The sequence below is a fragment of the Nelumbo nucifera genome, chromosome 2, assembly GCF_055504915.1.
Source record: "Nelumbo nucifera cultivar China Antique chromosome 2, China Antique-T2T, whole genome shotgun sequence".
Lineage (NCBI taxonomy): Eukaryota > Viridiplantae > Streptophyta > Magnoliopsida > Proteales > Nelumbonaceae > Nelumbo > Nelumbo nucifera.
In genome coordinates, this window is record NC_142650.1 from 43,108,712 (window position 1) to 43,122,421 (window position 13,710).

Below are 13,710 nucleotides of genomic sequence, written 5' to 3' on the forward strand. Positions count from 1 at the left end.
GGTCAGTGGGAGGTCTTCCTGCGATGTGCCAGACTACCCTTCCGCGAGCTACCCTGTGCCGTGCTATCTCGTAAGTGGCAAGCTGCCTGTGGCAAGCTAAGCCGAGCTGTCTGGCCCGAGGTGTCTTTACCTCGGGGTATCTATAGGTGGATCGGTGTGTTCCTATCTAGGAGTGGTCCGAGATCCACTGGGTGGAGCTCGGGTATTAGGAAAGGTCAGGGGGACCCCGAGCTCGGAGGTGGCTCGGGGTGCCTTAGCCTCGGGGGTGGCAGTGCAGGCCAGGCGGCTCCCGGCGAGTAGTCTATTCCGTTGAGTTGTCGGGCTGAACTCGGTGGGACCTTCCCTTCGAGTTGCGGTTGCGCCTGCTATGCTGTCACACTGAGTCATCGTTTGAGCAAGGTCATGCACACGTGTACCCGTGCTACGAGGTCGGGCCAAATCGCCCTCCATCAATTGCCCCCACTCCCCATGCTGGGGACGGGGCCCCAGTGCGAGGAGTTCATGGTTTGCTGGGTGGATTTGGCTCAGTTCTCACGTCACGATGTTGGACGGTTTAGCGGCCGGACCGGTTGGGTATTTGGTTTGTGCGGAGGGAAAAAATCGAGTCAATTCATGCACGGACGTCACGCGCTTCATGCTGCGCGGACGCCAAAAAATGCACTAAACCAAATTCGCCTTGAGAGTCTCGCAGCCGGTTTCTTTGAGGTCTGTTGGATTGACCCAATCTTGACCGTTGGCTACCGGGCCCCGTGGCTATAAATAGCGGGACCCTGGCCATTTTCCTTCGTCGCTAAGTGTTTTTTCGCCTTGAGCTCGGGTCTTCCAGCTTGGTTTCGTCTCTTTCTGGTGAGTCCTCGAGTCTTCCCTCTTTTCTTTCTCCTTAGTTCATTATTCCTTATGTCTAGTGGGGGCAGTTTCTCAGACGGACCCGAGGCGGGCACCTCGGGTCATGGTGACCTTGCTGTTGCCCGGCCTTCCCACGAGGCACGGGCAACCTTGGGTAAACTGGCGTCCACTTCTCATCGAGGTCGGATGCCGGATCAGTTCGATCCTTCTACTCTGACGCTAGAGAGGCTCCAATACCTCATTTAGCAGTTTAACCTTCCTTCAGAGTACTCCTACAGCCTTCCCACCGGCAATTTCCCCTGGGAGCACGGTCCACATGAGGTCATGATCTTCAGGGAACAACTCGTCGGTGGGCTTCGTCTCCCTCTTCACCCCCTTATCCCCGAGGTGTTGGGGCGTTTCAGCATCACACTGGACAAGCTTCACCCCAATTCCATTCAAAATTTGGGGGGAACCATTTCCCTCTGTCGCGAACGACAGTTCTCTTTGGACGTGGACATACTCTGCTCCATATTGTTAATAAAGAAGAGCGCCTCTAGCGCTCCCCCCAAGCATGGGAAAGTCTACTACTTGTCTCCTCGCCCAGGCTTCAAGCTACTGCATAAGTTCCCGAGCAAGGTCCTAGCCTAGAAGCGAGACTATTTTGTGGTCTGGGCCAGCACGGGGTGGCCCTTCCTCACTAGCTAGAGGGTGGCTACCCAGGCTACCAGCATCGCCCTCAACCAGTAGATGTGGGAGACCTTCCACTCATGGGCTCAGGCTAAGCTCGATCATCGGGAGTACATCGTCGAAGAGAAGCTCGTTCAGGCCGGTTTGAGCCCGGGTAGGTCTATTTCTATCTTTTAGTGCTTTGCTTTTATCTGCTTGGTGTCTTCGGGTTTACTGACGCCAACTTTGTTGCAGGTCCCATGGACAAAGAAGAAAGGATTACGGCTCCTAGGCTCCTCGATCAAATGAAAAAGAGGAAAAAGCAGGTTGCCAAGAAGGCTCGTGTGGAGTTGCCGAGGGCTCCCTCCCCCGAGCCCGATCATCCCCGGGTTCCCACCCCTGAGCCCGAGCTCAGCAATGCCCCTCCAGTGATAGACCTGGAGGGTGATTTTCCACCCCAAAAGCCAGAGGCTACGGAGGGGTTGGTGGACGAGCCAGCCGGGGCTGCCGCTGAGGCTCCGAGTTCTGCTGGGGCAGCTGCCGAGACCACCAAAGAGTCGGCTCGCCGCGCTACAAATGCGGCGGCGTCCAGTTTAGGGACCGGAGAGGAGGAGGAGTCCATCTTGGATCCTGAGATCAGCCTCGACCAAAGTAAGAGGGGCGTCTTCAATGCAGAGGTCGTGAGTTGGGTCGAACTCTCCCCAGGTCAGCTCGGGGGCCGCGCTACAACCCACATCATGGTGGTAAGTTCGTATTCCGTGAGTCAACACTCTATCCCTTTTTTTTTTTACTGACAAGTTTCCTTATGTTAGGCGAACACTGTCGTGCATGCCTTGACTTTCCAATCTGACAAACACCTGAGGCACACTTTGGCTGCTGAGGAGTCATCCCGCGTGGCTCATGCCGAGCTGAAGGCAACACATGACAAGGTCCATCAGTTGGAGAGTGCTGCCGCCGAGGAGCCTGAATGACGCCTTGGCGTTAGAGAGGGAGGAGCTGGCCCGTGAACGAGACAGGCTGAAGGCCGAGGTGAACGGGCTCCGAGTTGGTCAGGAAGCTCTGAAGCTCGAGGTGGAAAGCCTCAAAATGGCCCAAAAGGCTTCGCAGCTCGAGATGTAGGCCCTCAAGGGAACCAAGGAGGCCTTGGAGCACGAGGTGGAGTCTCTTAAGGCCGATATTAAGGAGAAGACGGAGATCTTCGACGACGCTCTGAAGTAGACCAAGGTTCAGTCTTTCATAAACTACGTCAAGTCGTTGAGGTTCGATAACGTGATCTCAAAGGCCTACCGTAGGGGGTTCAAGCTCGGTCGGTGGTGGATAAGGCGTGCCTACCCCAACCTGGATATAAGTGCCTTCACTTCTTTCAACATCACGGATGACATGGCACACCAGGCCGCGGATGACCCAGACTCTGAGGATGATGGTGGCAACGGGGAGGTTGACGCTACCGATCTGACTGATTCTTCCGAGGAGGCCCCTAAAGAAGCCCCGAGTAAGGCTGATGAGCCTCCCAAATAGTCAGGTGCTCCTTGTATTCTGGGCCTGCGAGCTCGACTTCCTTCTCTTTTGTATTGCACATATTTAGGCAATGTAGTGGAGCTTATGTAATGAAAAATTCACTTTGGAAAACACTTGTGCAATGTTCTTTTACTTGCCGAAGTGGTTGTCTTATTCTAAACTGTTAGGCTACTAGGCTAATTACCCGAAGTGAGGGTTCCTCAACTGTCGTGGCCCCGAATTGTATTCCAACACTTTGTAGGGGTAGCCTTCTGTACACCGAGGTTTGTGACATAGTAGGGTACATGCCCGACCTATCTGTGCCCGGGTTAAGTTGACACCAGTTGTCCTTTACGGGTTTAACTTGTTGCATGCCAGGGCGGGCTATCCGTCACAAGGTTCTCGCCCGAACTGCCTGTGCCTTAGGCATCGCAAGTATTTAGCCTATGCCGACGAGGCAACTAGGTCTTGTATTCTGCCGAGGTCTTCCATTAGCTCGGCGTTTTAGCCCTTAGGCTGGAGGAGCGGCTTATAATCCGTTCTCCTGGAGTTTTCCCATGCCATAGAGGCGACTGTGTCTTATTGCGCCGAGGTCATGTTAGCTCGGCATTTTGGCCCTTAGGCTCGGGGAGTGGCTCGTAGCCTACTCAGTTGTTACAAATAGTATTGTCTTAAGTTGACAATATTCCATGCCCGAGGTACTTGTTTCCCTTCGAGGGTCTCGAGCTTGTATGTTCCTTCCCCGAGTACTCGTTTCACTCGGTAAGGTCCTTCCCACTTAGACCCAAGCTTACCAGCGTCGGGCTCAAGTACCATAACTTTACGAAGAACCAGGTCACCAACGCGGAGGTTCCGCTTCTTGACCCTGGCATTATAGTACCGAGCTACTCTCTACTGGTAGGCTGCGGTCCTGATGTACGCGAGGTCCTTTACTTCGTCAAGTAGATCGAGGTTGGTACGGAGCTCATCTTCATTCGCCTGGTCACTGTATGCTTTTAGTCGCAGCGTAGGGACTTCGATCTCTGCGGGGATAACTGCTTCGGTGCCGTAGGTGAGGTTTAAGGGTGTTTTTCCTGTGGTGGTCTTCTCCGTGGTCCGGTAGGCCCATAGAACACTGGGTAGCTCATTTGCCCACAACCCTTTAGCTCTGTCCAGCCGTGCTTTCCGTTTGCGGAGGATGGCTCTGTTCGTGACTTATGCCTGACCGTTTGCTTGAGGGTGTGCGACTGAAGTAAAATTCTACCGGATTCCCATGTCTTGGCACCGGTCTTGGAATTTGATGTCCTCGAACTGATTGCCATTGTCAGAAATCAACACCCGAGGTAATCCGAAGCGGCACACGATGTTCTTCCAAAAGAAGTTTTGGACGTTCCGGGCCGTGATCGTTACAAGGGGTTCAACTTCTACCCACTTGGTGAAGTAGTCCACTGCTACTACTAAGAACTTCCTCCCACCCGTTGCTGGCGGGAATGGCCTGAGTAGATCGATGCCCCACTGTGCAAAGGGCCACGGGCTGGTGAGATACTTGAGGTCGGCAGCGGGTTGATGGTGAATATTGACGTGCTTCTGTCACTTGTCACATTTTCTAACGATCTCAATAGCATATGCCTTCATTGTTGGCCAATAATACCCCTGTCGAAGTGCCTTCTGGGCGAGGGCCCTGCCCCCCCAAGTGTCTGCCGCACAACCCCTCATGAGTGTCATGGAGTACGAGCTCGGCTTCGGTAGGTCGCAAGCAATGCAGGTAGGGGAGCGTGTAGGATCTCTGGTATAGTCATTCGTCTATCATGACGTATTTGGTTGCCTTACGCTGCATTGCGTTCTGCAGGGTGGGTCCCGTGTAGCAAGAAGCTCGCGAACGGGTCAATCCATCTCGGCTCTGCTTGAACGACGGGAGCGACCTCCTCTGCCCCCCGAGAATGCTAGGCCGAGGCAGGTCCTCTATGTACACGGCTCTCATGGTGATGTCGCTGGCATTGGCTAATCTAGACAGGGCATCGGCCTCAGTGTTCCGACCTAGGGATTTGCCTGATAAAGTGTGACTGGAAGTTGAGCAGGGCTTCTCTGACTTTGGCTAAGTAGGCGACCATGGTTGGCTCGCGAGCTTCATACTCGCTAGTGACCTGGTTGACCACGAGCTGGGAGTCGCTGCAAATAACGATGTGCTTGGCTTTTACTTCTCTGGCTAGAGCTAGTCCAGCTATCAACGCCTCGTACTCTGCTTCATTGTTAGATGCCGCGAACTCGAAGCGTAGCGCGTACTCCAGTTTCGTGCCACTTGGGCCGTGCAGGACTATTCCAGCTCAGCTGCCCTGTTGATTCGAGGAGCCATCTACGTGAAGGATCCAGGGCTCCTCATCCCAGCTCGCGTTTGGTCAAACTAGGAGAGATGCCACACTGGCTGCTACCTCACGGGGCTCGAACTCAACCGGCCTGGGAATTTTGGAACTGAATGTGCATTCGGCGATGAAATCTACTAAGGCTTGAGCCTTAATGGCAGTTTGCGGCTTGTACTAGAGGTCATACTCGCTGAGCTCAACGGTCCACTTCGTCAACCGACTGGAGACCTCGGGCTTGAGTAAGACTTGCCTCAGAGGTTTGTCGGTGAGGACGATAACAGTGTGAGCTTGAAAGTATGGGCGGAGCTTCCGAGCTACAACTACCAGTGCGTATGCCAACTTCTCTATCTCCGGATATCTCGTATCTGCTCCCTGCAATACTTTAGTAACATAATAGATGGGTCGCTAGACCCGATCTACTTCCTTTATTAGTACCGAACTGACCACTTCGTCGCTCGCCAAGAGGTACAGTTCTAAAACATCACCCTCATCGGGCCGGGTTGAGATTGACATACTAGCGAGGTATTTCTTGAGCTCGTCAAATGCGAGCTGACAGTCTTGGGTCCACTCGAACCCTTTGCTCTTAATTGCCTTAAAGAATGGCAGACAGTGGTCCGCCAATTTGGACATGAAGCAGCTCAGGGCGGCTATGCGGCCATTCAACCTCTGAACCTTTTTCAACTTCCGGGGTGGTCTCATATCTAAGATAGCCTTAATCTTATCCGGGTTGGCCTCAATGCCACGCCATTTAACGATGTATCCTAGGAACTTGCCCGAGGTCACACCGAATACACACTTGTTTGGATTCAATCTCATATTAAACTTACGCTAAATTTCAAAAACAAAATACAAGTCTTGTATTAATTCATGTGAAAATTGGGTTCTGACGACCATGTCGTCTACATAGCATTCTACTTTTCTGCCAATTAGTGGCGCAAACAACTTATTTACAAGCCTTTGAAAAATTGCCCCTGCGTTTTTCAACCCGAAGGGCATAACCTTGTAACAGTATAGACCGAACTCCGTGATGAAGGCAGTCTTTTCTTCGTCCGCCGGGTCCATCTTGATTTGGTTATAGCCCGAATTGGCGTCTAAGAAACTCAGCAACTTGTGCCCTGAGGTCGCATCCACCAAACGGTCAATTATGGGGAGCGGGAAGCAGTCTTTTGGGCAGGCTCGATTTAGGTCGGTGTAGTCGACGCACATGCGCCACTTGCCATTAGCTTTCTTTACCAGAATGGGGTTGGCTACCCAGCTCGGGTAGTGGACTTCTCTTATGAAGTCAGCTGCGAGGAGATTCTCGACCTCCTCGTCGACCGCTTTCCACCACTCCGGGGCTAGGTTGCGTCTCTTCTGTCTAATGGTTCTAACTACAGGATTAGTATTCAGATTGTGAGTTATAAGGTTAGGGTCTATATCGGGCATCTCTGCCGCGGACCATGCAAAAACATCTAAATTTTGAAATAAGAAACTTACCAGTTCGGATCGTAGAGGTTCCTGGACGGAAGCACCGATCTGAAGCGTTCGAGCTGGGTTTGCGGCTGAGGTCGGAACAGCGACTGTTTCTTCCGTGGGTGCAGCTCATTCTTCGTCTTGCTCTGTAGGCCGCTCTAGTTCGAGGTCGTCGGCCACCTTGGTCTTTCCCTTTAAGGCGGCGACATAGCATTTCAGGGACTCGAGCTGGTCGCCCCGCGCCACCCCCACACCGAAGTCTGTAGGGAACTTCATTGCCAAATGATAAGTGGAGACCACTGCCCGTAGGACATGGGTGATCGGACAACCTATTATGGCATTGTATGGGGAGGGGGTCGCGACCACCAGGAAGTCGTGGTTGAGTTTGACTACGTAGGGCCATGTGCCGACTTCCACAGGTACTGTCACTTTCCCAAGGGGCCTGACATCTTCTCCGCTGAAGCCCACCAAAGGAGTGTTCGCGGGCTTCAAGTCACTTCCCTGCAACTGAAGCTGGTCGAACGCGGCTTTGAAGAGAATATCCGCTGAGCTGCCCGAGTCAACGAGTACGCGCCTGACCACGAAGTCGTTGATCATCAACTTTATCACAAGCGCGTCGTCGTGGGGGTAATGGACCCCTCGCGCATCATCTTCTGTTAAGAAAATTGACTCTTCTGTCTTTGGCCGCTTCGGAGGATTCTGTTCTTCCCGAGCAGCTTCATGAACTGACGTCCGAGCTGTTGCTGAAGTACAACCCGCGATGATCGAGCCTCCCACAATCACGTGGATGGTGCCCCAAACTGGCCTTTCTTCTGGAGGCTGCTTCTGCGACTGTTCGGCCGGCCTGCTGCTAGACTCGGGAGCGTCCTTACCGTGCTCCCCTCGCCGACCTGTTTTATTACTATCATTATTATTATTTTGTATAAAGTTCCTTAGATATCCGCGACGGATGAGCTCCTCTATCTCATCGCGGAGGTTCTTACAATTTTCGGTACTGTGACTGTGATCTCTGTGAAAAGTACAATACAGGTTCTTATTTATCTCATTGGGATTCCCCCTCAAATGGAGTGGCCACTTCACATACGGAGCGTCCTTGATCACCATCAGGATTTCGGCCCGCTTCGCGTTCAGTGGGGTGTAATCAGTTTGGTCCGCTACAGGAGCTTGGAACGACTGACCCGACTTTGCCCCCCGAGCTGCAGCTTTTTTCTTTCGGTTGTCCCATTGACTGGGAGGCTCTCCTTCCCTTTTTCTCTTCTCGGGCACACCTTCGCCCTTCTGGTTGATCTCTTCCTCCGTGGCTATAAACCTGTCCGCGAGCTTAAGGAACTCAGTTATGGTCGCCGGTTGGTTGACGACCATGTGCCATTTGAACTCTTTATGCGTCATGCCTTTCTTGGCTGCTGCGAGCCGCACGGCGGGGTCCAGGCGAGGTATCTGCATGCACGCATTGTTGAACCGCTTGATATAGCCCCGGATGGACTCTCCCTCTCTCTACACTATGTTGAGGAGGCTTTCTTCAGTTCGCGGGCACCGCTTGCTGGTGACAAAGTGGGACGTGAAGGCTTGCGCGAACTGCGCCCAATTTCTTATTGATCCGGGTGCCAGGTTCTGGTACCATGTGCAGGCTACTCCTCTGAAAGTGGTGGAGAAGGCCACGCACATGCACGACTCACTGGCTCTCGCCAGGTGCATCTGTGACTGGAAGGCATCTACGTGGTCATTTGGGTCAAACGACCCGTCATACTTATCAAGAAGGGGGAGCTTGAAGTCTTTAGGCATTGGGACTGCTAGGAGTTCGGAAGACAGGGGGTGGAACTAAAAGGAGGGGAGCCTTAGCTTTGCCTGAGCTTACCTCTTCTCTGCCTCCGAGCTTGGGCAAGTTGTGGGTGGCAGATCGGCGAGCTCGGGGGCGGCGTCTCTGCTTCTTGGTGGGCTCGACATTCGTGCTGCTTACCTCTGTGCTGTCAGGAATGGTGTGTGCAGGAAGTAGCTCAGGCCGCTGGTGATGGCTCCAGACAAAGGGATCCTGCTTGGAGCTTGCGGCTAGGGTCTCGAACCGGTTCTCTAGGAATGGGGTATCGGGCTTTGAGGGTTGAGACGATGTGGACCTGGTGAGCTGAGGTCCTCCCGACCTGACTACCCGCGGTGAGTTGTGGGTGGCAGATCGGCGAGCTCGGAGGCGGTGTCTCTGCTTCTTGGTGGGCTCGACATTCATGCTGCTTACCTCTTCTCTGCCTCCCACTATCACGTGGATGGTGCCCCGAACTGGTCCGGAGGCTTCTTCTGCGACTGTTCGGCCGGCCTACTGCTAGACTCGGGAGCGTCCTTACCGTGCTCCCCTTGCCGACCTGTTTTATTACTATCATTATTATTATTTTGTACAAAGTTCCTTAGATATCCGCGACGGATGAGCTCCTCTATCACATCGCGAAGGTTCTTACAATTTTCGGTACTGTGACCGTGATCTCTGTGAAAAGTACAGTACAGGTTCTTATTTCTCTCATTGGGATTCCCCCTCAAATGGGGTGGCCACTTCACATACGGGGCGTCCTTGATCCCCATCAGGATTTCGGCCAGCTTCACGTTCAGTGGGGTGTAATCAGTTTGGTCCGCTACAGGAGCTTGGAATGACTGACCCGACTTTGCCCCCCGAGCTGCATCTTTTTTCTTTCGGTTGTCCCCTTGAATGGGAGGCTCTCCTTCCCTTTTTCTCTTATCGGGCGCGCCTTCGCCCTTCTGGTTGATCACTTCCTCCGTGGCTATAAACTTGTCTGCGAGCTTAAGGAATTCGGTTATGGTCGTCGGTTGGTTGACGACCATGTGCCATTTGAACTCTTTATGCGTCATGCCTTTCTTGGCTGCTGCGAGGCGCACAGTGGGGTCCAGGTGAGGTATCTGCATGTACGCATCGTTGAACCGCTTGATATAGCCCCAAATGGACTCTCCCTCTCTCTACACTATGTTGAGGAGGCTTTCTTCAGTTCGCAGGCACCGCTTGCTAGTGACAAAGTGGGACGTGAAGGCTTGCGCGAACTGCGCCCAACTTCTTATTGATCCGGGTGCCAGGTTCCGATACCATGTGCGGGCTACTCCTCTGAAAGTGGTGGAGAAGGCCACGCACATGCACGACTCACTGGCTCTCGCCAGGTGCATCTGCGACTGGAAGGCATCTACGTGGTCATTTGGGTCAAACGACCCGTCATACTTATCAAGAGGGGGGAACTTGAAGTCTTTAGGCATTGGAACTGCTAGGAGTTCGGAAGACAGGGGGGATGGAACTGAAAGGAGGGGAGCCTTAGCTTTGCTTGAGCTTACCTCTTCTCTGGCTTTGAGCTCGGGCAAGTTGTGGGTGGCAGATCGGCGAGCTCGGAGGCGGTGTCTCTGCTTCTTGGTGGGCTCGACATTCGTGCTGCTTACCTCTGTGCTGTCAGGAATGGTGTGTGCAGGAAGTAGCTTAGGCCGCTGGTGATGACTGCAGACAAAGGGATCCTGCTTGGAGCTTGCGGCCAGGGTCTCGAACCGGTTCTCTAGGAACGGGGTATCAGGCTTTGAGGGTTGAGACGATGTGGACCAGTCTTTCTTGTTTGCCGCGGGAGGAGGCTTAGCTCTTATGAGGGTTTTGAGGGACTTCCCCTTGGTGAGAAAGACGCTCCTCCTGGCAGCGAGACCTAGCCCGCGGTGAGACTGGGTGCCGAGGAGGGAGTTGCGGCTGTTGAAGCTGAGGTTGAGGCAGCTAAAGGAATTGCTGCTAATACTGGTACTGGGAGACGTGGTGCAACACTTGCTGCTGATAAAGCTAGTGTTGCTGGAGTTGCTGCACTTGGGCTTGTATGGCCCGCATGCACTGCATCAAATCGTCGAGCTGGCTCTGGCTGGTCGCCAGAGGGATGACAATTGGTTCAGCCAAGGTCATTTCGACCGAGGTAGGCAGGGGAACACCCACAGGCGCCGTTGCTCGCGACGTGCTCAGGTTGGGGACTCCGTCCACCGAAAGGGGAATGGTGAACTGCCCAATGCAGACCGTGGGAACCTGGGTTGTTCCCTGGAGTTACTCATCTCCATGCTTCGTCCAATGTTGCTTGAGGAAGCCATGAGTGTCGATTTTTTCAAAGAAGGAAGAACTATGAAGGTTTAGAGGAAGGCTTTTAAAAGCGTATTCCCATAGACGGCGCCAAATGATGGTGCGCAATCCGGTCACTCCTAGATGGCACTTACATGGCTCCTGGAAGATACCTGAGATGGAGAAGAAGAAGAATCCCCGGGGGCTTGCCCGATGGGAACACTCCGATGCTTAAGTTAGTATTCAGTAGGAGAAGCAAGGAGAAGATGAAGGCTAAGAGTGCAGGTAGCACGAGAGTAGAAGATGATAATGATCATACCTGTCCTCCTTGATACTAAGCTCCTTATAACAGAAATCCGTTGCCTCTGGCCCCTTGGCTTCTGACAGGGCGGGTATAACCGCCACTGTCATCCTGCCGTAGCCGTTACTGGCTGGGCTAAGGTGGCACGCGCAAGGCCGTCACCGCAGGGTACGTGCTTGTCAGGTGTAAGGCACCCTTTGAAGGTGGCAGACACGACGCTGTCTAACGAGGGATATGGCTGTTGTTCCCAGATTTGTCGGGTACGGTGGTTGGCGGGAGGTCTTCTTGCGATGTGCCGGACTACCCTTCCGTGAGCTACCCTGTGCCTGGCTATCTTTTAAAAGGCAAGCTGCCTGTGGCAAGCTAAGCCGAGCTGTTTGGCCCGAGGTGTCATTACCTCGTGGTATTTATAGGCAGATTGATGTGTTCCTGTCTGGGTGGTCCGAGATCCACTGGGAGGAGCTCGGGTATTAGGAAAGGTCAGGGGGACCCCGAGCTCGGAGGTGGCTCAGGGTGCCTTAGCCCCCGGGGTGGCGGTGCAGGCCAGGCAGCTCCCGGTGAGTATATTCCGTCGAGTCGCCGGGCTAAACTTGGTGGGACCTTCCCTCCGAGTTGTAGTTGCGCCTGCTGTGTTGTCACGCTGAGTCATCGTTTGAGCAATGTCACACACACATGTACCGATGCTACGAGATCGAGCTAAATCGTCCTCCATCATACCCTAAATTGATTTTGATTTAAATGAAATTCAGCCCAAAACCAGTCTATGGACACCCTTAATTGCATCCTCAATTTAGGGAACACAAACTCCATTTAAAAATAGTGTTGAAGGCAATTCTTCTAAGTTTTATGGGGATTTATTGCTCTAACAAGGGACTTGATCTTAACACGTGTGATGATTTTATGAGAAGTTATAATTTATTTCGTTTATAGCTATTGAATATTTTTCTTTTGTTACATATATTGTTTTAATATGGTTTCACAAAAATATTTTTTTTAATATGATTTACATGTATTGTAGAAAATTTGGCACATACTTAATATTATATAACCTTCATGCTAACTGAATGTGTTGAGTACAAATTATTTTTATTGATAGTGGGAAAATAGAATAAAAATTTAAAAATTTTCTTGAAAGGGAGCTCTTTTATATTTAGGGGCTAGACCGGGAATTCAATGGTTTAGGCTAATGCAAGATGCCATAAATAAATAATAAAAATCTAAAAATAGATAGAAATACTAAAAACTATAAAAATAACATAAAGAGTTTTGTAGAAAAGTTGGGAAACACGCATAATGTTATACATTCATCATAAAAATAAATGTCATAAGAAAGAATTATTTTATTGGTTGTGGAAATGGAATAAAAAATTTAAAATTGACATAAATAAAACAATTTTCTGTGTTAGATAAAATGGATCAGATGTAATAATTAAATAATACAAATTTAAAATTAGATAAAAATATAAAAAAATTATAAAAAATAATATTTTTTTTATAAAAAAATTGAACATATCTCTAATATTACTATTATTTGAAATTTGTATATACATCAACTGTGCACACTTACTATTTCTATGTCCAAAAGAGTAAATTTAATATTATCAAAAGGTAAATATTTTTATCAACCGTTTTGTTAAGTTTTATTATCATAAGTTGTTATAGATAAATAAAATCGGGTCTAATTGAGCCATATCCAATTATGAATCTATCATACGTAGACTGTTCATGGGCTGGGTAGCCCGACGGCCCGGCCAGGCCTGCACTTGGCTTGGACATGTAGTTAGGCCCGTGGGCCTTACCTCGGGCCCAAAACACCAAGCCTGATTGTGTTTTGGGCCGGGCCTGGGATTTGTCAAAAAACTCAGCTCGACTCGACTAATTTATATTATATAAAAATATATAATATTTATTATGATATATATATTAATATTTTTTATTTTTTTTTTTCTTTATAATCTCTTTCTCTCTCTCTGTTCAGTCGCTTTAGCAATAGCAGCGATATAAACTTTAGACTTTGGCCTCGAGCCCAGGCCCGAGCTTTGGGCTTTTTATGAGGGCTGAGCTCAGGCCCAAGTTGTAGGCCTGATGATCGGGCCTTAAAAAAAACCTGTTAATTAAGAGTGAAAACCTGGCCCGAGCCCAACCCAGCCCATTAACAGATCTAATCATTGGGAACGATTAATAATTAATCTGGGTTATAAACCTTGTCCCGAACTAGACTCGACCCATTGACATATTTTGCTGTAAACCCGAGTTGAAGAATTTGAATTACAGGCTCTGGGTCACTGGGTCAGGCTAGGGTTTGGGCAAATTGATTAGTTGACAAACTCCTAACCCAACCCGGCTCAAGTTGCACTCCTACACTCGTGGTCATTCCAGTAATTTGGATTTTTTCTTCTAATCGAACGGTCCTAGCTCTCTGCAAGCATCCATCATTTTGGAACTTGGGACACGATCACTCACAGTTCTCTCGTCTGCTCGTTTTCCTCCTTAACCCAAGTGCAGGCCATTTTCGTAATTTTGACATCTTGTCTAGGATACATATAACATCTATCAAAACCCTA